This window comes from Pelodiscus sinensis, chromosome 14, assembly GCF_049634645.1.
Source record: "Pelodiscus sinensis isolate JC-2024 chromosome 14, ASM4963464v1, whole genome shotgun sequence".
NCBI classification, from domain to species: Eukaryota; Metazoa; Chordata; order Testudines; family Trionychidae; genus Pelodiscus; species Pelodiscus sinensis.
In genome coordinates, this window is record NC_134724.1 from 11,774,530 (window position 1) to 11,795,985 (window position 21,456).

At 43.2% G+C, this 21,456-nt stretch overlaps 1 protein-coding gene and 1 long non-coding RNA gene across 11 annotated transcripts in view; one reads left to right on the plus strand and one right to left on the minus strand.

Annotated features, from left to right (window-relative positions):
- Nucleotides 1-21,171, minus strand: part of MCTP2 (multiple C2 and transmembrane domain containing 2) — a 182,641-nt gene extending 161,470 nt beyond the window's left edge. For 3 of the 9 annotated variants that reach the window (XM_014575410.3, XM_075897001.1, XM_075897002.1), the window contains exon 1: nucleotides 20,680-21,170. The gene's annotated coding sequence lies outside the window, so the exon portion shown is untranslated. The other 6 variants (XM_014575411.3, XM_075897000.1, XM_075896995.1 and 3 more) reach the window with 5 other exon arrangements.
- LOC112546392 (uncharacterized) lies at nucleotides 626-7,137 on the plus strand. Of its 2 annotated transcripts, XR_012895718.1 has the most exons (5): nucleotides 626-704; nucleotides 1,365-1,418; nucleotides 4,522-4,637; nucleotides 6,104-6,227; nucleotides 6,989-7,137. It is a non-coding gene; the product is annotated as an uncharacterized LOC112546392 (long non-coding RNA). The 2 variants fall into 2 exon arrangements; XR_012895719.1 differs by lacking the exon at nucleotides 4,522-4,637.
- Nucleotides 21,172-21,456: the final 285 nt, after the last annotated feature.

Here is a 21,456-nt window from a genome sequence, read left to right on the forward strand (position 1 = left end):
TCACATGCTTAACCCAGATAGTAATACAGGTACATAAAAACCATGTTTAGATCAAGCCTAAATGAATTTATCTTCGTGAGGTAGGAAGAATTATTCACATCTCACCAATGGTGAAGTTAGGGGGCCTGTTTTTTTAAAGGAGGTATGTAATGTTCCCTCTAATCTTTACCATCCATGTATGGATTTTTTCCATTTGTGGAATACATTTTTGTGTGTGCCGAGAAGTGTGTGAACGTGCACCACTAGTAGAAACAAAAACCTAGCTGCAGGTGCTCTGCTAAAGCAGCTGGGCAGCATTTAAATCTCTCCTGTCGACAAAACCCTGTAGTCTAGACGTACCCAAGAACATAGACTGCTCTTGTAGGGAGGATAAATATGAATAAATCTGTGCCTTAATTTGCCAAAGGACACAGGGATGTCCATGGCAAAGCCAGCAACTGAGGCAAGATTCAAATCCCAATGCAGTGCTTTAATCAGGGGATGCCATACTGAGCTCTCTTTTGTTGACTGTTCATGTAGAAATCCTTCCCCCTTAAAAAAAACGGTTGGCCACTGGCAGTCATAGGGCCTATGCTTCTATTATTACATCATTTAGAATCAGCAGCATTTATTAGGTCAAACGTGTGTAGAAAATGCCATAAAATAATGCTACTGAAATTAAAATTCATCTTTATCCAGCACCTTCTGCTTTACTGGCTCTTAGGGTAAGAAGCTTTTTTGAAAGAGCAATCTGCTTTTTTGAAGGAGCGTGTCCAGTCTGTATGGACACTCTCTCGAAAGAAAGCCCTGATTAGTATTCATAGAATGGCCACCAGGGTATCTGTGCTCTTTTTGATTGCCTTTTTTTTGGGGGGGGGGGGGGGGGGGGGGGGGGGGAAGAAGAGGGCGGAGGAAGAAAAGTCCCTGTTCTGCATCTCCACACACACACACACACACACACACCTCTCCCCCCACCCCTTTCTTCAAAAGAGCTCTTTTTTTTTCAAAAGCGTTCTTCCTTGTAATTTGAGGTTTACCAATGTTGAAAATACTCCTGTGTTCTTTCCATTTAATTTTGAAAGAACAGGATTGCAGTGTGGAAGCAGGTGATGTTTTTCCCGGGGGGGGGGGGGGGGGGGGGGGCAGGTTTTTTTTGGAAAAAACAATGTAGTCTAGACATCCCCCCCCCCCCCCCCCAAGGGTAAGAGAGTCTATCACATTCAAAATGAAGACAGGGCCAGGTTATAACTTGTGCTTCCCTAAACGAACAAGGCTCTTCAAAGCTTTGCTTCCTATTTTTTCCATTATTCGCCTCGCCAACATTCCTGACTGTTCACCACGGCTTATTTTCTTTGTTTGTTTTTGTTTCGTTATCTAACGTACAGCCTGGTCATGCCAGCGCTACAAGGCAAAGTTCTTAATGAAAGGACTCATTGATGGTAAGTGCTTCACTCAGTAAACAATATTTGTAGAACAGGGCCCTCTGAATGATAGCTGCTGTGGTAAAGTCCCTTATAAAGGCATATGGTACATGTGCTATATATTTGAGAGAGTATGTCTGTTTGTTCAAGAACACCTCCTAAATGGTGAGCGTTAGGATCACCAAATTCAGTATATAGCTTCCTCTTACCATAACTAAAATCAAGAAGGGTTTGGTTGAGCCAGGAAAATGGGACATGCCGGGAATGGGACTGCTTCTCATAAAACCAAACAGAAAACCAGACAGTCACCAATCAAGCACAGCCCTCAAAATTGATATAACTAAGCAAATGAGGTTTGGAGGAGGGCAGGGGCTCAGGTTAAGCATGCAGGGTGCCTCCTCTGCTCACCAGCCCCAGCAGCTCCATTCTGGGCTAGTGGAGGGGCTCTGCCTCCACCCATCGGTGGCATCAATGTGCTTAGGCCAGAGAGAGGGGGATTCCCCCGTCCCCAACTGCATCTGCTCCCTGCTGGTTCCAGGGGAGGGAACACCTCCCCCCAGCCATGGTACCCAACTCAAAGATGCCAGGGAACAGGTGGGCCTCCTGTGACCCCCATACAGCTTAACCTGGATCTGTCCCAGGAAGGGAACACGCACTCCTCCCCTAAGTATGCCCACTGGAGCTGCAGCAACCATGGATCGGCGCCTCTCACCTGACCCCAAGCTACTGCAGTGAGAGGAGGTTGGGATAGTTCTCTCTCCCCCAGGTAGCCTGCACACTGAATCCCTCATCCCCAGCGCAATTAAAATTTAAAAAAATAAATAAATAAATAAATAAATTAAAAAAAAACACAACCACAAGACAAGATTCTTCAGCAAATTGAAAACCTATTTATTTCCCAAAAAACAAATACAACAAAAAAGTTAAGTTAGGGTTCCAAGCAATGCCAGATAAATCTTCTAATACAATTTTAAAAAGCAATAATCTAGGTTCACCTTAAAGACTAACAAAACATGTAGACCGTATCAGGAGCAATCGTGGGCAAAAGAAGTGGGTTTTGCCCACGAAACCCTCTAGTAGCACCTTAAAGACTACTAAAGCATATAGAGGGTTTCGTGGGCAAAACCCACTTCTTTCGCCCACAATTGCTCCCGATACGGTCTACATGTTTTGTTAGTCTTTAAGGTGCTACTAGACTTTTTTTTTTTTTACGATTTTCCTGTTACAGACTAACTGATACTCCTCAAACTATAAATGAAGTAATTCCTCAATAAGTTGCATGACATTATCATCTGCCATAAAAACAAGATCCTTCAAGAAAAAAAGAATTGTGTGTTTCAATATCTATTCCACCATCCTAAAGGAACACTTTTTTCCTCATGACAATCTTATCAAAGAAATGTAGGGGGGGGGGGAACAAAACATATTAAAGAAAACAATACAGTATTCGGAAATTACAGGCACTGGTCAGACTGACCTAAGTACCCCAATGTTAGATATCAAAGCAGTAGCCACTGAAAGCATTAAACCCTCATAGTTTTACAGTTTTCTGCTTGGAGGTACAAAACTGATTCAGTTTCGGATGGTTTCTGTTCAATGTCTTCATCAACAATTGCACATAATGACAGAGGGAATACTCTTATAAAGTTTGCAGAGGATACCAAGCTGGGAGGGGCTGGAAATGCTTTGGAGGATAGGGTCATAATTCAAAATTATCTGGACTGAACTGAAGAAATGGTCTGAGGTAAATAGGATGAAATTCAATAAGGAGAAATGCAAAGTACTTCACAAAAGGAACAATCAGTTTCTCACACACAAAATGGGAAGTGATGGTCTAGGAAGAAGTACTGCCGAAAGGGATCTAGGGGTTAAAGTGGACCACAAGCTAAGTATGAGTCAATAGTGTGACACTGTTGCAAAAAAACCCCATAAAAAACATGATTCTGGGATACATTAACAGGAGTATTGCGAGCAACACACGAGAATTCATTCTTCTGCTCTATGCTGCATGGATTAGGCCTCAACTGGAGTATTGTGTCAAGTTCTGGGAACCACATTTCAGGAAAGATGTGAAGAAATTGGAGAGGGTCCAGGGAAGAGCAGCAAAAATGATGAAAGGTCTAGAAAACATGAGCTATGAGGGAAGACAAAGAATTGGGTTTGTTTAGTTTGGAAACGAAAAGACAGAGGGGCTATGATATCAGTCTATAAGTACCTACAAGGGTTTTGCAAGGAAGAGGGAGAAAAATTATTTTCTTTGTCTTCTGATGATAGGACAAGAAGCACTAGGCTTAAACTGCAGCAAGGGATGCTCAGTTTGGACATTAGGAAAAAATTCCTAACTGTCATGGTGATTAAACATGGATATAAATTGGCTAGGGGAGATTGTGGAATCTTCATCACTAGAGATATTTAAGAGCAGGTTAGAAAACATCTATCAGGGATGATCTAGAATGGGTCTGGACTTGATGGCCTCTGGCAGGATTTTATGTTTCAATTTGGGCATCAAGGTTTGGGCTTCAGACAAGGTTTGCAAGTGAAGCCTGGCTCAACTATCTCACTGAAATGTAAGTACAATATTTATTTTTTTCTGTTGATTTACTGTATAATTAGAGGTTACAAAATGAGAAAGACATTTTAGTACTTTGAGTAGTGACACTTTTGTCTTTTAAGCACTAATGCAGAAGGGTGACTGCGTGACTACTCTTGTAAACACCCTGAGAGCACGTCACAGGAAGAAGAAAGATCATCCCAAAAACATCTCACCACAGTACTGTCTTATCAAAACAGTGGGCAAGGAAGTACATGCTAGTGAGATTGCACAAATGTGTGTATTTCTCTTAACAGAGAAGTGATCTACAGTAAATGCCAAACCCCAGCCTTTCTACAATGATCTTTTCCCATTTTTACTCACCATCTTTAGCAGCAGCACAGTAACCATATTTTAATACATAGCAGGTTCTCACTTGCTCATAAGAAGCTTGATCTTATTTTCAATACTTTCAGCATTCTCTACATATTCTTCTTCCACCATAGAAGAAGAGTTGCCTTTCCTACTGTAAAGATCAAATGCTTGGTGCTAACATCATAAGTTGTTGTCTATGTAATCACATTCATCCAGAGAAACACTGTGCCGTGCTGAGTCATAAGCAACTGATATCTTTTGGTGCAAGCAGTGTGAGGAGAGGAGTCACCAGAGGGACAGGCAGGGGGCAAGAAAAGACCAACAAGTGACAGGTAGTGTTTGCGTTTAACAGATTGGATCAAAGAGAAATCAGCTTGGTAGAGATGTACAAAATGAGAAACTCCACCGCCAACAAAGGACCAAATCCCTGCAGAAATGCCCTTGGAAATGAAAACAAGAAATGTAAAATCAAAGGAATGCTCCAGTTCCTGGGTCCCAGCAAGGATAAGTCTCCCTTGTGACAACAGCAGCTTTGCCTGCCGAAAATAATTTGTATTGATATAGGTACAAGCGTCTGGCCTGGCCACATTTAGGGAAAATCCCTCTTTGATTTAAACAAGAATTCTTAATTAAAACGCATGGTGCTAGCTGAGAGGTGTAACAGAAAGAACACCCACAGTTGTCTGGTGGTTACATCTTTTCACACCTTACTATCATAGTTGAACCTCCTAAATCCAGGACTTTTCTGATCATTGCTTACAGAATCTCACTCAAATACGAATTATGAGCAAGTCATTTTAGTGGCAGAAAGCTTTGCAAACTTACAAGAGCACCCCAGAGGCCAGGAGTGGAAACTGGCCAGGAGTCCAGCAGCTAGGAGCCCCAGCGTGTGCTGGCAGCAGCGGGGCCAGCAGCCACGCAGGAGCCCCATCCCCGGGGAACCCCAGTCAAGTAGTAATGGGATCAGTGAGCACCATGCCTGGGGAGCCCAGAAGCAGGGCCAGTGATGGCCAGCAAGCTCTAGTCCTGGGAGCCCCAGCTGTGCCAGTGGCAGTGGGCTGGGGCCCTGTAGCCATGGGACCAAAGTGGAATCAAAAGCAGGGCCCACAGCAGGTCGGGGCAGTGGTCTGGGGGGGGCTGATGGCAAGGGGACTCCCCTGATCTGACAAATTCCCTCATTCGGGACCGGTCAGGTCCTGATGGTGCTGGATGAGGGAGGTCCAGCTTGTAGTTCCTTTCTCTGCCATCTCTTCTGGCTCTCCGCACACAAATTACACTAACTGGAATATAAACTCCTTCCTGTGGAGGAAAGGAAAAAAGCAGGGCAAATAAATTGTTATCTTATACCAAATGGCTGAAGTAATTAAAGAGAACAATGGGTATGTTAAAGTATGGTGAGATATGAAACAGATCGTGTGTGTGTGTGTGTGTGTGTGTGTGTGTGTGTGTGTACACACACTTTTCTGATCATTGCTTACAGAATCTCACTCAAATACGAATTATGAGCAAGTCATTTTAGTGGCAGAAAGCTTTGCAAACTTACATTTAGTTAATTATCTGGATACATAGCTTCCTTCTGATAAGCAATCCTGATCAAAAGGATTTTTGAAAACACTTGTGCAAAGTACCTGTGTTTGCATTCAGGTGTATCCATTTATCCTTGGGGTTTCAAATTCAATCCCTCTGACACACCAATTTTAAGCATTTAAAGGTAAATCTGAGCCCCATTCACTTCAATAGGATCATGATTTTATCCTGAGAATGTTAACAGCTTAAGTCATTGAAATTTTCCCTGCAGAAAAAATTGATGCCAAAATGAAGCATTGATTTGGATGGACTTGCAGCCATACCTCCAGGTGCTGTGATCTCTTATCACAATCTAAACAAACAAGGGCAAAATGTGGTCTACAAGAAATGCCTCAGTGAGTTGTGCCTCAGTGAGAAATGCCTCACTCATGTTGCAGTGTATTCTTCCCTATGCTGTACTAATACCTGTCCCAGGCTGGTGTTTTAATTTGATATTGCATGTGTGATATTGCAGGGCAAGTGTGCAGATAAAGTCTAATAAAACACGGTCATTAAAGACTTCATGGGACTTTTTGCAACCACAGGAATTTAAGTGTTTCAACCAGATTCTAACCCTAGAAATTACATCTTATCTTCCTACATTTTCCCTGCAGCTTCAATTGGAAGTTATCCATGATTAAACAGTACTTTGGGATTCTTTAGCTAGAAAAGGTATAAAATGGTGAGATTCTGAAATCAGGTACACTATAGTCTTTTGGTTTGGTCCATTCCACTCTTAACATTGCTTTTTACTGCATTAGGCAGCATCTTTAAATGCTCACTGCTTCACGAAAGACAACTTACATGCTACAATGCTTGAATAAAAAAAACCCACCACAGAAACAGACTTCCTTTTATTCAGTTATCTGAAGGAAATCTATGTCTCTGAAGATGAATGCCAACATAAAAACCTCAAGGGGAAAGCACTGAATTTAACAAACAGAAACATTTTACAAGGCTTGCTGTAATATTTGTTTCTCGTACACACAAATATAAATACCTAGGGGTATTAAGCCCCGCGCTCTTGCTTTTTAAAAAAATTATCCATCACATATACAATGAGTTGCAATGATAAGTACATGACATGCACTCTCATTTTTCTCTGCCGTCCTGACAGGGGAGAGGAAGGAAGAAGCCTTATCTCCTTGGATACTTCTTACCACAATCTGAAGAGCTTGTTTTAATTTTCATGCAGAAGCAAACCACTCTTGGAAGTAACAGACAAATAAATGAGACAGACATCTTAAAATAGTACCTACTAGTGGAACCGGGGGGGGGGGGGGGGGAGAGAGAAACACACACGTCACCTGCCTCCAACTTGTGGGCATGTTACTTTCACTTCTTACATCATCTTGTAAAACAGAAAAAGAAATGCTGTATTTCATATTTCTCACCAATACTTTTCACCCTTTCTGCCACCGAAAGCAAGGCACTGGACCACATGCTCCATAGCCATAGAAGTGGGAGGCAGAAAGTCTTCTTTGTTTCATGCTGGTTTTCTACCACCCAGGCTCACAGCAAGCTGCCTGTTCGGAGAAAACCCTCACTGTCAGAATATCACAAGGAGAGCCACTAAATGCCATGCATTTCCCAGGTCACTCGTGCATGCAGGCCCCAGCTTATAGATCCCCATAGGCCAAACTGAATAAAATATGATGCACTCAGTTGAGCTCAGAGAAACCAGAAAATAGGGAGCTGCCAGTATCTTCCCAGTGGCCCCTACTGCAAAAAAAGGAGGCAGCCTCTATGCCTCTCCACTCTTGCCGACAAACAGATGATCAGCTGTATGTCGGCTCAGCACGGCAGCCATGTAAATTTAAATGAAGCGGCGATTATTTAAATCGCCGCTTCATTTTCCTATGCCTGGTAGCCTAATCTACATGCCTCTGGCGACAGAGGCATGTAGGCCAGATGTACCCATAGTGTTGGAAGAATTCAGGAGGTCAATGAGTCCAACCACAAAGAAGGACCAATTCCAACTAAATCATCCCAGGCAGGGCTTTGTAAAGCCTGGACTTAAAAACCTCTAGGGATGGCGATCCCACCACCTCTCTAGGTAACCCATTCCAGTGCTTCACCACCCTTCTAGTGAAATAGTTTCCCCTAACATCCAACCTAGACCTCCCCACTACAACTTGAAACCACTGTTCCTTTCTCTGTCACCACTGACACCAGCTTCTCTCCATCTTCTTTGGACCCCTCCACCCCCTTCAGGTAGTTGAAAGCTGCTATTTCCCATCAATCTTCTCTTCAGTAGACAAAATAAGCCTAAATCCCTCAGCCTCTCCTCATAAATCATATGCTACAGCATATTGCCCACCAGTGGGTGGATACGGGAGGTACCCAGGGGAAGGAGAAGCTATTTAGAGGACTCAAGGCCTATTGGTCCAAAGCCAAGAGTGGGACTGGAGGTAGCTATAGAGTTATAAGGGAAACAGATTGGAAGTAGGAATGATAGGGGATTTAAGCAATTGAATAGAAGGACAAAGTAGAGACTGGAGCAAATGCATGGAAGGGGGTAATGGTGCTAACTCCCTCCAGCACATCAACACCACCTCCTTTAGACCTTCATTTACCTGCCACAAAGCTAAATTTTCCCTTTAATTCTCAGGGGTGCCAGGAATAAGGATTTGCCTTCTCACAACTCCTCAATGAAGCCAACCCTGTGAAGGAAATTAGTGATTTGTTTCGACTAGAGGTCAACTAAGTTGTTGCCTTTTGTCAGGCCTAACTGCACAAAGCTTTAAAAAAAAAAAAAAAAAAAAAAATGTTTGTGCCTCTATGCAAGTTTTGTACTATGGAAATTAACTCATTAAATAACTTCATAAGATGTCACATGGAGCGCCTCAAAACTTGGCAGCTATACACTCAAGCAATAGAAATTTGTAAAAACATCTCTAAAAATTATTAGAAGATGCACAAACAGCATAAGGAAGATGGAAATGTAAAGTAGAGAGATAAAACAGCTATAGAAGTCTTTAAAAAAAAGTCAGAAGGACTTGGGCATTACATGTGTTAGCCATTTAGTAGTTTGACTCAGCAATGTGACCCTGTACTGTGTTTTTATTTAGCAAAGAACCAAACAGACCACTGTGATCAACCTCACACAGCAAGAATGGCTCTGAGACTGCCAGTTACACCTTCAAGTTAAAGTGTAACCCATACACCTTCTGGGTGTGGTGTACTGTCTCATCTACTGGTATTAATCTCTCATTCTCTCTGGGTATGTCTACACTACCCCGCTAGTTCGAACTAGCGGGGTAATGTAGGCATACCGCAATTGCAAATGAAGCCCGGGATTTGAATTTTCCGGGCTTCATTTGCCTAAGCGGGGCTCCGCCATTTTTAAATCCCCACTCGTTCGAACCCCGTGCCGCGCGGCTACACGCGGCACGAACTAGGTAGTTCGAACTAGGCTTCCTAGTTTGAACTACCGTTACTCCTCATTCCAGTTCGTGCCGCGTGTAGCCGCGCGGCACAGGGTTCGAACGAGCGGGGATTTAAAAATAGCGGCACCCCGCTTATGCAAATGAAGCCCGGGAAATTCAAATCCTGGGCTTCATTTGCAATTGCGGTATGCCTACATTACCCTGCTAGTTCGAACTAGCGGGGTAGTGTAGACATACTCTCAGAGTAAAGAGTCTGCTCTACTGCTATGGGCACATGGCTTTAGCACCTAACATTGCAGGTTCAATCCCTCCTGCTGATGACTAGGGTCCATCAAAAACCACACTCACTCAACTGTTCTGCTGCCCAGTTTTCCCTCAGACAGCTCCATTAGCCTGCATCCAGGCCCTAAGCACCTAGATTTAGGGTTCAGAATGCACTATGAAGAGTCAGTAACTAATTATTGAATCCCAACCTCCACTCAGACTTGTAGATATGAAGGGATCTTTAATCCTACAATTTGAACTTCTGTTTAACATTATCTTTTATTAGAATGAAGCACACAAAGGAACTACATTTTCCTTTTGCCCACTTCATGACAAAGGATGGAGGAAGAAAAAAAGTGAAATTGTGCAGGATATCAGACCCAAACAGTTAATAAGGTCTCATCTTTTAGCAGTCCTTGTTTTCTTCAAGAAAGCCCTTGCTTTTCTGAAATGCAAACAGTGTAACTGTGCTGAAAAATGTAACTTAGATAAGTTCTCCTGTTTTATATGTGGCATTAGGGATTCACACAAAAGTAGAAGACTGTATTAAATAAGATTCAGAGATTCTGAATCCCTTGTAATACTGCAGCTTGGAAATCCATTGTTACACATGAATGTTTTGGAACTTCAGTGCCATTTGTTGCAGTCACTTTAAACAAGGCTCAGAGAGCATGAAAATTAGTTCACACATCATTGAATGTACAAGTAATTCATGACTGGATAACAAAAATAGTAGAAAAGTTTAAATGGTAAATTTGAGACTTGGGAAAAAATCTTCATATGCAAAAAAAAGGGGGGGGGGACAATTACTAAGGCAAAGGAAAGGATGGTCTGCTCCAAGGGAGTTAAAATACCTGGATTCAGAAAGAGTATATTCACTGCCACAATAAATATTTTTTACTTCAAGGTCACAAGTTATATAAGCAATTCTTGTATTTGAGAAACTACTTCCTGCCCACTGATGTGTTCCTCAATTTTAGTATTACTTAAAGATATTTGTGACATTTCTTAAATCCCCAGGAGATCAACAATAGTTTTGTATGCCATATCGTACAAGGCTACAGTAACAAACCACTGATCTTATTTTGAATTCTGTGTTAAGGACTGTTGGCCCTCAGCCACCCCACAATAAGGGACAATGTTTGTCAAGCTGGGTCTCCAAAAAGAAGTATGCCAAATTAGGAAACAGTTCTGAAAACATTGATCTTATCCAACGAGGACTCAAAAATGTCAAAAAAGATGCACATCACCCAACATAACTTCCCCTAAGATTCCCCTATTTTGTTTTGTAACAGGTAGCAATGAGCTCCTGAAGAAAACAGTAGTTTGGATAATAGGTAACAAAAAGACACCACAAAGTTTAGCTAATAAAGAAACAAAGTCACTGTAAATATTAGCAAGACACTTAGTAAAGCACACAAAGGCGGGGGGGGGGGGGGGGGGGGGGGGAGAGAGAGAGAGACACATACAAGACCTTGAGCTCCATTGATATCAAGATAATGCAACACCACTAATTTGGACTTGTTGCTTACACTACCTAGACATCAGAATATGAAGGAGTGTCAATTGGTGGGATTCTGCTCCATTTTAATTAGGGATTGTGTTCAGAAATCTAAACTTAAGGGTCTTATCATACTAGTGCGTAGTGGGTTTACTCAGTGTTTAATTTGTGCCAGATGTTGCCAGGGCTGAACCCACTGCCATTAAACTTGGCAGTTTATAATCTAGGCACCTCTGGGTTTCCTGCATCAGTTAAGAGCAGGAGTGTGCAATAAGAGGCCCGTATGCGTTTTGCCAGGGTTAGCCCTAACAACCCTCCAGGTACTTTACTTACCTGTACCTCCCCAGGTACAACTGCTTGCAGCTCCAGTTAGCTGTAGTTTGCCATTCCCAGCCAAAGGGAGCTACAGAAGCGGTGACCTGGTCTATGCCACTTTCCACAGCTCTCATTAGCTAGGAATGTCAAACCAGTCAGTCAGCAGGAACTGCAGATGCACAGTGAATAAAGCACTTGACAGCCAGCCAGGGGTTAACCCTGGCAAACCACATCTAGCCTGTTGGCCACATATTCACACACCTGGTTAGGAATGTAAAAGAATTATTTGATCTCTGAAATTTAGATTGCTTGAGCCACAGCACTTCTCTTTACCAATTAAGCACTGGATTTACATAATTTATAGTAACCATTCTGATAGATATGAAGCTACTGCTTCAAGCAAAACGAAGCTGATTTATGCAGGTAACAAATGGGCAATCCTTTAAGAAACTTGCATTGTTCCCAAGGGGAATAATGTGACAGTAAAACGTTTTATGCCCAAAGAGTGACAAATTCATAGGTCCCGGGGGAACCTTTTAATTTTAAGCAGGGGCCATTTTTGTTTGCATGAGTCTCTCTTTTTTTGGATAATGCTCTTGTCCCAGAGATCAAGACAAGCTTTTTGCAATCCACAGTGAATGGTTTCTCCCAATGCTGCTTGTTTATGTTCTAGTCCCTGGCATGTCACCAGAAATGTTCTTATCTTGTCCTTGTTGAAAAAGCAAATACATACAAAAGGATGCCTGAGATTATGTTAGTTGCATAATTTCCCACTGAAATGGGTCTGACAAGGTTGGGTTAATCAAATTAATATGTATTGGCAGCCAGTTGTGCGCTCTGTTGAATCTCAATACTTATAAACTGGAGTGGGACTTCAAACAAGTCCCTAATGTCCACCACCATCTCAAGCATCATTCTATTATGCCTAATCAGTAGGCATTTAAGAAAAAAAGTCAAAATGCACAATACTGGAGCTTACTAACCTTAACTTAAAATTAATTTGATGTGTCGTTACCTACTTGCATTTTCACTGCAGCTTCTCTGAAAGCCCAACTCAACAGTACAGACTTATGTTCACCGTAACTTCAAGACAGGATAGCAACTAATAATCTAGCCACAATGCTCTTAAAGGCAAGGACACTTAATTTTTTTAAATTCAGATGCCACCACTTTTATTCCCAGTATTGTTTGAAACAGAATCCTTGATTCAAACTCCAAATTTCACTTTCAGATCTCTTAAGACATCTGGTTCTTATTTCAGTCTGAAGAGTAATATTCTTGTTAGTAGAAAATAGACTTATCTGGAAATTTATGTGAGAATTCATGGCAGATAAGGAAAGAGTGGTGAAAGCCACAGCATTATGCCATTTAAATCCCCAAGGAAAATGAACAACCTTCTCTCCCATTAAGGATGATCTTTCCAGAGAAGTTCTGAGGGATATTTGTAGGGCATTGTATAAAACTCCGCTACCGTTGTCCACACTGTACTTATTGTGTGGACTTATACATGGCTTGTTTTTTTAGAAGGGACCATTCCAATCATCTGGTCTGACCTTCTACTTAACATAAGACAAACACAGACTTTTACCCAGTGAGTCATGCTTCCAGCCCAACAGCATATGGTTGAAATACAGTCCATTCTAAATTTAAAAAATAGAAGTGGTAGATAATTCACCATATCCCTTGATAATGGTTACAAAATTTTAACAATGAAGGTAATGAAGAATTGGATCTTATTTCCAGTTTGTGCTCTGCTAGTTTCAACTTTCACCTATTGGATCTTTAGATCTTTGTATATTAGATTAACAAGCCTGTTGACTTCAGATCTCTTCTTCCTTCATATTTCAGGAGACATGGCATGTCAAGAGACATGGCTTGTGGGACAAAATGCAGCACAAACCCATGCTTAACTCAATTCTCACTTCAATTTTGCAACCCAACTTTAAGACTGGGACACAAAATCAGTCTTCTATGTCAGAGCTTAGAATGACATCTCAACCTTTATACAAAGCTGTATCAAGTCTTCTTATCAGCTTAAGTTGCGACTAGAGTGTTACATTCTGATTTGAAGGGTCTTGTATTTTGTTCCCTTTCAGGGACAACCACTGTGTTAGAGACAGAATTTTCTTACATAGAAATCATCAGTATGTGAAGCTAAGCCAGAAGCAGAAAGATCCCTGACAGACTATGACAGTTTTACAGCAGACCAGTGTCAAGCTGAGAAATCCAGTTTTTAATGTTACGCCGCATTCACAGTGTCCTGGTTCCTTGAATTCCACTCTATGCCATTATCTAAATCAGGGCTTCTCAACTTTGGAGATCCCGGGGGTCACAATGATACTCACAGCATATGCCAAAGGCCGCAACTTAAGTGCGGTTGCATATACATGAAAATATATATGCAAATAGCTTCTTTCACACTGACGGAAATGAATACAAAGCACGTCCCACAATGCCCTGGTCCCCCCGGCACCTCCCTCCCTGGGGGGTTAGAAACGCCAACACCCTGTACCTGTCTGTTCCAGCCAGCCCATCCACTTCATCTTTCAATGTTCACCCTGCCTCGCCATTGTGGAGTGTTCCCAGCAGAGGCCATGTTCAAAGGATCCCACCCGCAGGCCACATGTTGAGCCCTGCATGAACCCAAACTACACCATGGGCCGCAAACAAACGGAACTGAACTGATCCCTGGAGAATTGCACTTGTTATTAATGGCTTGCAGTCATGCTGGAAGGGCATAACTACTCTGAGAGCAGTTATCCAACCAGTTATGCACCCACCTTATAGTAGCCCCAACTACATTGTATTTCCTAGTTTATTGATAAAAAAAGGTATCAAATACTGTATCAAATGCTTCACTAAAGTCTATGTATACTGCATCTACTGCTTCCTCCTTATCCACAAGGCCTTTTAACCTATCAAAGAAAGTGATCAGAATGGTTTGACATTTGTTCTTGACAAATCCATGTTGATTGTAACTTACCTCCTTATTATCTTCCAGATATTTTCAGATGGATTCCTTAATTATTTGCTCCATTATCTTTCCTGTCAGAGAAATCAAGCTGACTGATCTGTAGTTTCCTGAGTTGTCCTTATTTCCCTTTTTTATATTTGCCTCTTTTCATTAAGCACCTGTACCATTTCCACATTTTCTGTTATTGTTTTTCCCCTCTTCGTTGAGTAGTGAGCCTACCTTATCCTTGGCCTCTCTCTTGATTCTAATATATTTGGAGACTGTTTTCTTGCTATCCTTTACGTCTCTAGCTACACCGAGCACATTTTATGCCTTTGCTTTTCTAAGTTTGCCCCTACATACTTTCGTTGTTTGTTTATATTCATCCTTTGTATTTTTACAGTGTCCATTTTTTGTAGGGTTCCTTTTTGATTTGTAGGTCTTTCAAGGTCTGATGGTTAGGCCGGAGTGGTCTCTTTCCATACATTCCATTGCATAGAAAAGACAGGAAGGTGTGTTCTTGTGCCTTTAACAGTGTCACTTTGAAAAAAATGCCAACTATGTTCAGTTCTTCCTCTTAATCTTGCTTACCATGGGACCTTATCTACCAGCACCTGGAGTTCACTAAAGTTTGCCTTCTTGAAATCCTTTGTCTTTATTTTGCTGTTCTCCCTTCACCTTTCCTTAGAATTATGAACTCTACCATTTCATGATCACTTTCACCCAAGCTGCCCTCCACTTTCAAATCTTCAACCTGGTCCTCAGATGCCTACAAATTTGCAGGTTTCTAAACACAAAATTTGTATCCACATCTGCATCCATAGCCGCAAACTGCGCTGCAGATATATGCATCCACAGATGCACATACCATGGATATAAAGCCAATAACTATGCTTCGAGCCCTGCAAATCTATGGGTATCAACCAAGACCTTCATCAATTAAGAAAAAGCTGAGGGAACCAAGATGCCCTGAATGTTAGCAAATCTGGACTCTGGAGAGCCAATTCCAAAGGTCGCAACCATTAAAGAATTCTTGGCATCACTTTTTTCTATTTAAACAAGAGGCCATTTGCTCTTGCTACACAAAGGACTGTAAATATAACACAGTATGATACAAGAAGAGATGCAGTTCTTAATTATCTATGACCCAAATGATCATTTTGAGCAACCTCTAGGTCTTAACTACTAGCGAGAAATCAACTGCACATCACATTACAACATGCTTTCTGCAGAAACACCATAGATCAATGAAGCAGGATGTTATCAGCTGAATGAAGGCACCACAACCAGCCTGTCTTCAGTCATCTTCCTAACAATCCCACAAACATGTTAAGCTGGAGGAATAGCAAGATAGTACAATGTGGAACAAGAGCAGTGAGACATTGGAACAAAGGAGCAATTGCCCAATACTAACTTCTGAGATCCTCAGAGAGAAAAGGACTGAATCATCTAAAAGCCACTGTCTACAGCTGACTGACCACACATTGTTTACTATGTCTGACCACTCAATTTCTAGTGATCAGTATTGGAGGCAGCTGACTGAACTAAATAATCAGCATGTACACCTGATTTTTATCCATCACCAATAAGAGATCAAACAAAAGAGCGTACACATTAGATCCAGGCCTAAAGCTAAACTGACTGGTGACACTTCCATGCTAGTTATCACCTAAGCTAAGCTAAGCTGAGAACCGAATGAGAGCAGCTGGTTCTAAGTCCAAAGAAAGGGTACATTGCTGCAGCTGGAGCCTCTCTCTCGCTAGCTGAGATCAGTGTTCCCTCTAAGCTGCATGGCAGCACAGTTCCACAGCTTTTTAAACCAGCCCCACCCAGTCAGGCAGCTCCCTGCTCAGGGTCCTGAGCCCCTGACTGGGCAGGGCTGATTAAGCAGCTCTGAGGCTGTACTACCGCACAGCTTAGAAGAAACACCAGTGGAGATCTTCTCTCAGGAATATTAGAGCAAGCTGAGTGTAAAAAGAGGCTTGTATAAGTGAATGAAGGCTCAAAATGTCTTTTTTTTCCCCCCCACTGTTTGTTATTTTGAATTGTATTCAATTTGGGTAACACCACATGCCTTTCATGTTTGTTTTCTTTATAGCTGGGGTGAAGAACCTTGGGTCTGGGGGCCAGATGCAGACTTTAGCTTGTCTGGATCCAGCCCTCAAAGCTTCTACCACCCAGCAACGCTCAAGCTCCCTCTCCCTCTCCGAGAGGCTGGAGCACACAAAATCTGCTAGACTGGTTTGCCCAAGGCTCTGGTGTGCAAGGGGAACCTGGGGACTTTCAACTTCTCAGAGGCCATGTCAGTGAGGGGTGTTTTGGTTTGGTTTTGATTATGTGGTACCCTAACAGATTTTTCTGAGTCAGCATCCTCCCCTCCCCCACCAAAAAGTTCCCCACCTCTGGTTTATAGGCAATTTTTAATCAGTTTCTCTCATGTTCATGCACTAAGGCCCCAATCCTGCACAGACCGACTCCTCATCTGTACTTACAAGTTTTGTTGCCACAGCTATGTAGGTTACCATTGTGATAACTTTCCAGCATAACTATCACAAAAGAGTACTCCCACTGATATAGCTTATTTCAGTCTGACAATTGGTGTAACTGATCACCAGGTGGATCTGAAGCTGGGGCCTCTGGATTTTAGAGTTATAAAGCCAGTTGGCTCTCAGCCTTGGTTGTAGAGGTCTCTCGATCTTGTCTGTTTCTGTGGTCTAGGTGCCACTGCATAGGACAGATGTAACCCACACATCTGGTGTGTAGGTCACATACTGGCAAAGTGTCTTTTTTGAAGTATAAGCTTCATCTAAGGGGATTTGTCAGTAATGCTATATCCAGGTGAGAAATTCTGAAGATTTAAACAACCTCTGTAGAAGAAGAAAATCAGAGGTTTTTTAAAAAAAAAAAAAAATTGTGAAATGTTAATTTCACAGAAAAAAAGTGTGAGACTTATTCAACAGTGAAGAATGGAAGAACATGAGAGCACAAAGAGGTGGCAGCAAAGCATGGAGGTCAGAGGAAGATAGGAGCAACTTTCCACTCAATGGTGAGAAAGGGACAGGGAATCGTGTTAATTCGAACACTGGAAGATCAACAGTGGCAGCTGCAATCTTTTCTGTAGTACAGATGTACCCTTACTGCATGGGCCATGCTGCAGCCTTTAGATGCTACTGAAGAAGAAAATAAGTTAGCTAATGATGGACTGAAACTACTGCATTACACAAAAATAGCACTGTTGGAAAGACTCTTAAAAAAGAAAGTACTTACCAACAACAAGCTTTCCTCCACAACCACCCTTTACACCTTGTGTACATTAAGAGCCTGATCTTCTTTACACTGGAGATAGTGACATATGCCCTTTGACTTCAGTATTCTAACCCCAAAAGACAATCTCATGAAGAGCATTACTTGTCCGAGCAAGTATGCTGACTAATTATCTTATCAGGGCAGCATTCAAATAAGGGAAATTTCATCAGTTTAGTGAGTTGGAAAGAGGTGGCTTACATTGCTACATGCAGAAGATGCTGACAAAAACCTAGTATTGAATCTGATCCAGGTACAGTAATAATTAACTTGACTGACATGAGTAGTAATGCAACTAATCCTCTAATAGCTTACTGTTCACTGGACAAAAAAGGGACAATTTTCAGACATGAATGCCAGTAAGGTGCCGTAACCCCCAATGACTTCCCATGGGTTGAGTCAGGAACTTTGTTTTTTAAAATTAAGACACTGATGATTAAACTGAGGGGCTTCTTAAAGACACAAACAACAAAAACCCTACAGCTTCTCTCACACCATAAATAATTTTAAGAGTGTTTTAAAGTGCTGAGAAATTTAAGTTTCCACCAAATCAACATGAATACTGAAAACTTACTGGTCTTATTTTACAATAGTTTATGGCAACTGAACTTGCTTTCAGGTGATAATTTACAAGACATGATCAGCATATATCTGATGAGCTATTGTGTAAAGTTTTTCCTATAACTACAAAAGATAATGGCAATGAAACCCTATGCTTTTTCCATCTATTTATTCTCACATGTGAACTACCCCTTCACAGTGATACTGGACACTGAATAATTAAAAGACACCATGAAGAAGCACGTGAGGCAGAATTTGTACAAATAAATACACTGCAATATCCCAGTCATTTCTGGTACCAAGTGCTTTGGAAGTTGCTTTACTCTGCAGCATGCTACAAGTGACCGGCATGCATAAAACAAGGAAAATAATAAGGGTCCTTGACTTTAATTGACATTGTAGGTGGTAACACTATTGCATAAAGGGACTTTAAAGGAGCAAAGGCCTTTTCTTCCTTTCACAAGAAGTTTGTAGTTTTTAAACCAAAGCCAGTTTTGTTACACTGGGGTTCACCAGTGGAGGTGCCCTTCTTCTAAGTTTAAACTAGGCTGAGTTTTAAGTTTGCTTGGGAATTGATTGACTTTAAACCAAAGTAAAGCCTCTTTTAAACTATCCTACCCTGCCTCCTCCTCCCACCCCCCCCCCCCAAAAGAAGAGGGGGTGGGGGAAGAGTCCACATAGACAGAACCAGTTTAACAGAAATCTGTTTTTAAGCTGATGTAGCTAAACAAGTGCAAATCCTTTTCTCCCATAGATGAGGTTTAACTTTAATGACCCAAGCATGAAAATTTTACCCTAAGTAACTTGAGAAAAGTTCCACAGGAAGATCCAATCCCATGTCTTCAGCCACAAAAATCAGGCTTCATCTCTATGATCTATTGATAAAAACCTGCTATGCAAGGGGTCAAGTATTGTTATTACCTGGCCAAGAGCCAAGATGTATAATTGGCAAAGTTCAGCAAGTGCCCAGAAAGTTGTATTTAGTTGTGGTACCGTACATTCCCTTCAAGACCCAGCCTACAATTTTGTACTTAACCTCAAACAAGGTAACAAATGCTGATGAACTCTATACTGTAAAATGCATTAAGCCAGCAGGGAGAGGGCTGTTGGGAGGAGAACTTCTTAGGGTGTATTGCCAGTGAAATGCATTTGTCCTGCAGCATATTACAGAAGGAGATTTGACAGCACCAGATTACCTATTTGCTTCTGGATAGGAAGGGAGATGCACTGTTTGCCAACTGCTGTGTCCCCCCAGCGCTCAAAACTGCATGATTTGCTTAAACAAATGTAATCTGATTACTATATTTATCATTTTAACATTTACTCTTGAACCCAGTCATCATCACTTGGCTTTCAAATGTTGCTCCAGACATACAGATTTCCCAACAATCACACAGTGGAGTCTGTAATCCGAGAATTAGCCATTGGATTTCCGCTTACGTGTTCCTAAGCGAATCAATCCCCAGTTGTCTGAAAAGGATTTGTAAGTGATAGGTTGAGGAACAAGAAAAAGGAAGCCAGTACCCAGGTTTAGTAATCAAGTAGTAGTGATTAGCTGTGCTGATGAGCTGCACGTGTGAGCCCCCAAGAGACTTAAACAGAGGGAAATCCCTGTTACACAAGATGACCTGGACTTTCCGCTCATTGTCTTAACTCCCACCATCCCTTTGTCTGTCTCCAGACTAGGTTGTCAACAAACACAAGGATACAGTGGAGAAGCTTCACAGTTAGGAGAAGCACGGTGCAGAACAGCCTCTCTTCTGGCACATCCTACTGCCACAATACCCACCCCTATTCGCATCCCTTCACCTAGCAAGCCACCTGCCCACAGCTCCCCACCTTCCTCTCAAGTATACCCAGTGTCCAGCACTCCACTTTCCCTGAGTGTCCCCCACCTTGCCCAATGCGCACTCTTTCATCTCCTCCCAATGCCCCCATCATCATCAGTGCACTCATTGCTGCACTTGCCCCACATACACCCAGTCCCCATCACCCCACATAGCATCCACCCTCCACCTCCTCTGCAAGCACCCAATGCCAGCCTATCCCTTCCCTCCGAAGTACAACCAGTGCCCACCACCCTTCCCTCGATGCACCTAAGCCCTAAGGGGCTGCCCCCTTCCCACAGTGCACCGGATAACCATCCCTTACCCCACCAGTGCACACAGGGGTTTTCCCCCTTCCCACCGTGCACCGGGTGCCCACCTCTTACCCCACCAGCGCACCCAGTGCCGTCCCCCTTCCCACAGTGCCTGCCCCCTTCCCTCAGTGCACCGGATAACCACCCCTCACCCCACCAGTGCACCCAGGGGCTGCACCTGGTGCCTTCCCCTCATCAGTGCACCCAGGGGCTGCCCCCGTCTTCCCTGGCTGCACCCAGAGCCCTCCCCGCGTTTCCCCGTCGGTCAGTGCCCCCCAGAGCCTCTCTCGCTCCACTTCCACGGGCAGGGCCCCCTCCCGCGCCCGCCCCAGCGCCGCGATGCCTCCCCTAGCCGCCCGCCCCGAGGGAGCCGCGCTCTTACCGCCTGGGGTGCCCCGGGCTGCTCTCCCAGCCTCGCCGCCACTCACCGCCGCCGCAGGGGAGGAGCCGAGCCGCGCCGGGCTCCCACCAACACAGCCCCAGCTCAGCTGCAGCTCGGGCCGCCGGCGGGTCCCAAAGGGCAGGGAAATCCCAGCGCCCCGGGGAGCCTTGGAGTCCCAGCCTGGGAAATCCCGCGGCGGGCCAGCTCCTCGCTTTCCCCGCCCCGCAGGTAGAGAGACGGCTCGGGGTGTTGGCTTTAAGCGGTGCGCCCCGCTTGGCTGGTGGCGATTGCAGGAAACCGGAGGAGGGAGGGTCACTGGATCAGCCAATAATTATGCACGGCCCGGCCTTGAGGTTCCTGAAGATGCCGCTTGGGACCAGCGAGCACGCCACGCGGCGTCACCCCGGGTTAAAAGGCACCATATGGAGGTCTCTAAAGCAGCCTTAGCCGAGCTGTACAGTTCTGTTCTCAAAGCTGGAGACCCACCTTTTGTGGGTGCGACCTACCTATATGGACTTCTCAGCCTAGTTATAATGCTGGCACAGGAAAATAATTGTGCAATAGCGTTATACAAGCTCGTTAATGGAAACACATTAACAAACACGAAGGTGACCTCATCGTGTATGAAAGTGAATAATGGTTTTGGTGTGTTTTCAAGCCACCTTTCTTTCTAATGGCTGTAATAAATATACAGAGGGTTGTAATAGTGCAGGGCTTGTCTGTAGTATCTTCAGGCCTCAGTACATCTAGACTAGGGTTCCTATAGCACAGGGGGCT